The sequence below is a fragment of the Suncus etruscus genome, chromosome 19 (genome assembly GCF_024139225.1).
Source record: "Suncus etruscus isolate mSunEtr1 chromosome 19, mSunEtr1.pri.cur, whole genome shotgun sequence".
Taxonomy (NCBI): domain Eukaryota; kingdom Metazoa; phylum Chordata; class Mammalia; order Eulipotyphla; family Soricidae; genus Suncus; species Suncus etruscus.
The window spans coordinates 24,308,565-24,312,792 of record NC_064866.1 but is presented as its reverse complement, the minus strand read 5'-3'; positions in this window follow the sequence as shown (position 1 = coordinate 24,312,792).

Here is a 4,228-nt window from a genome sequence, read left to right as displayed (position 1 = left end):
ATATATATATTAACTATTACAATTTATTTTTATAAACAAATTAATTTTTCTATCACTATAAATCATAACTTAAGATAAAGACTTTTCATATAGTTTTGTCTAGTAATTTCATATACCAAGTGACAGTATGGATAGTATTATTTCTTCCATTAGAGTTTAATATTAGATCAATACTTTTTATAAAAGAGACCTTTTCAACATAAACATATATCTACAATACATTTTTGTTGGAATTCATATAGTAGATACAGGCAAACTGATTCTTTTTAGCAATTAGTAAATATTGAAAGCAAGACAACAGAGATCGAATGATCAAATGTAGAAAATTTTTCACTTAAAGAAAATATGGCAAAGGAAATAAAATTTAGAGTAGCATCAGAATTAGGAGAGGTATCAATTAAAGGAACCGAAAGATGGTCTCACTCATCTATGGGTTTTAAGAAAAATGAAAGACATTCTTGCAATAATTTTCAGAGACAAAAGAGAGAGGAGGGCTGGAAGTTCCAGGTCACCTCATGAAGCTCACCACAGAGAGTGATGAGTGTAGTTAGAGAAATAACTATATTGGGGCCGGAGAGATAGCATGGAGGTAAGGCATTTACCTTTCATGCAGAAGGTCATCGGTTCGAATCCCAGAGTCCCATATGGTCCCCCGTGCATGCCAGGAGCAATTTCTGAGCACGGAGCCAGGAAAAACCCTTGAGCATTGCCGGGTGTGACCCAAAAAAAAAAAACCACAAAAAAAAAAAGAAATAACTATATTGATAACTATCCTAACAATGAGAATATATGAGGGAAATAGAAAGCCTGTCTAGAGTACAGGCAGGGGTGGGGTGGGGAGAAGGCAGATTTGGGACATCGGTGATGGGAAAGTTGCACTGGTGATGGTGGGGGGTTCTTTACATGACAGAAACCCAACCACAATCATGTTTGTAATCAAGGTGTTTAAATAAAATATTGTTTAAAAAAAATTCTTCCTTAGAATGCCTGTCTCAAATACAGGTATGGATTGGGGAGGAGAGATATTGGGGGTATCGTTGGTGGGAATGTTGCACTGGTGAAGGGGGTTGTGTTTTATTTATGACTGAAACCCAAATACAATTATGTTTGTAAGTATGATGCTTAAATAAACATTTTATAATAAAAAAGATAAAAAAAATCACTAGAGGTAGATTGGCTATCCACCTGGTTGTCTGAGATGCAGAGCAGCTTTTGAGTATTATCCTAGAAAAATCCCAGCGCCCCAACCTCATTTTCAGGGAGAAATGAATAACCACTCTCTGTCTTCTGGGATGCTTGGACTGCAGAGGGGGCAGGGCTCCATTCTGGAAAGTCCCAGGGCAAAATGACAGCACCACAGGAGATAGTTCAGAGGCCTTAAGGCCTTGGCAGCTTTGACCTGTACATGGAGGGCAACCACAGTAATGTCCCTGGGTTCTGTTTAGGGCCTACACTAAAACAAACAAACAAACAAACAAACATGCAAAAAAATTTCATTTAAAACTAAAGGGGAAAGATGAAAATATTTTTTGTTATGTTTCAAGAGTGTGGACCATAAAACTGGAGTGAATATTCTGAGATGATTGTTTTCTAGTGCCCTTAGCCCTCTAGATTATTTTGCAAGGTATATAATATCAGGGTTATCAAACACAACTTATGCAGCACCTCTGAATTGTTATACCATAATTCTATTTCTTTATGGTCATATTCCTAATATTTCCTATATTGTTCCCAATCTATATTTATTTAAATTACCTTGCTTTGCATGATTGGGAACCATTTTATATGTAAAATTTTGACAAAAGCCTTATTTTGAACTTCAAATGTTCTATTATTGATATAATATAATGTTTGTTGAATACAGATAATATGTTGGTATGTTGATATAGAGTTAACATGATGACAGATAATAAGACTAATTTATTTGTAAATTTGTAGGATCTTTGCTTCATGATTTTAACAATTACAAGTAAGATTGAAGTTTGTATGCATCTTTCTTTTTCATGTCTGGTCATAATGTGTAAGTGGCCCTGTCAGCAAACAGATATATAAGAAGAGGAGGACTTGGATTATCAATGAAAGTTTGTGTTAGGCCACCAGGCAAATAAATTTTTAAGCTAAATTTTTTTCCAAAGATAAGGGTTATTTAAAGAGGATATTGAAGGAATCAGAGAATGAATTATTGGCACAATCAAGCTAAAACAATGATTATCGCAGCTTGCTTTACTAAGCTGTACTGTTAGTTATGCATTAAAATCCATTATTGTAGATAACTATTAATGTCAATATTGAACAATGTCAGATTAACCTTCTGTGGAGAAAATGATGGAATACTATAACACAGAGAAAAGACAAACCTTCAAACCAACTAAAATTTTTTTGCCTATAATTAAAGTCATGCTTTCAAGGAGAGAGTGTGTTCATATATTTAACTCAGTTGTTCTTTAGTAATTAATCTATGTATGATTCTTTGATTTTTTGTGTAAACTAATTTGTTATTTTGTGAAGTCTCACTATTAAAAGCATAGTGACACAAGTTAAGAATTATAATAAACTATAGCCAATAGTTCACATTTCTTCTTTAATATATATACTTTCTGTAATTTTGATCTAGATCACTGTGGAATATCTACCAATAAAAATGTATTTTTGATTTCCATCTTTTCCCACTACTTGTTGAACAACAGGGCAGAAATGAACAAGTCCAAATAATTATATTCCATATTCCATCTTTTTACTAGTAAATTTGGTAACCAAAACCATTAAATATGGAAATCTTTAATGACAAATTTTCTAAAAAATATTGAAAATTGAATTTTTCTAGTTTTTAAAATATGACAAGTAATAGAATTTTATAACAATGCTAATCATCCAACTAGAATATATCATAATAAGTATTTTTTATTAAGTCAGTAAATTATATATGCATTAGAAACTCTGCTGGAGAAACCATTAAATATCCTAAAAATAATGATACATACATGTATTAGTTAAGAAACTAGCATATGATATTTAATGACTAAAGTGTTTTGACAGGCAGTGGAAATTATAGTTGGAGAATAAATAGCTTTTCCAAATTTAGCCAGGACACAATGCTTCCTCTTAATGTCTTATTAATATTCTTCAGCATTTTGAAACCAATTTGTATAAAAAAGAAAATATTATATTTAAATTATCAGGATGGATTTTCATCACTTTAACACAAGTAGCATATTCAGCTAACTACAATATGATGTATTAAAGATTTTCTATTATCTTATGAACTAAAATGATGAACTTAAAATTGCTAACAATGTTTTTAACCACAGATGTCAATAAATGTAAGACATACTTTTATATTAAATTTATATTCTGCATTAATATATTAGCACTAATAAAATGTTACAAACTTAAAATTTAGAGCACATTTCACTCAAACAAAATGTCTGCAAATAGAGATAGTAGAAGCAATAATTATACATATATATTTATAAATATATATATATTAGCTTTAATTAAGAGTGTATGGGAACTATTATGCTGAGTAAAAGTAATCAAAGAGTGAGAGATAGACATAGAATAATCTCACTCATTTGTGGGACTCAAGAAAAATAAAAAAATATGTTAATAATACCCAGAGATAATAGAGATGAGGGCTGGAATGACCAGCCCATGATATGAATCTTACCACAAATATTTGGGAGTACAGTTAGAGAAATAACTACACCAACAACTATCAGAGCAATGATAGTGACTGAGAGAAATAGAATGCCTATCTTGAATGCAGGCAAAGAGGGACGGAGGAGAAAAATGTGGGGCATTGGTGGTGGGAAGGTTGCACCGGTGAAGGGGAAGGTGTTCTTGTTTAAATTGAAATCCAGCTACAAACATGTTTGTAATAATGGTGCTTAAATTAAGATATTATTTAAAAGTACTGAACAGAAAAAAGTGCCTGTTTCTAATATAGATGGTGGTTGCAGGAGAAAGGAGATGGGGGCCATTGTTGGTGGGAATGTTTCACTGGTGAAGAGGGGATATTTTTATGACTAAAAACCAACTATAAACTTGTTTGTAATCATAGTGCTTACATAAAGATATTATTTTAAATATTAGGATACTCTATTTAAAAACATCAAAGTGCCTAGATACATTTGAGGTATAAAGTAAAAGAAAATAGCATATGTTAAATAAGGATCGCAGAGGTAGGTACTTCAGTTTTCAGTTGTCTGTATAAATATGGGAACAGGAA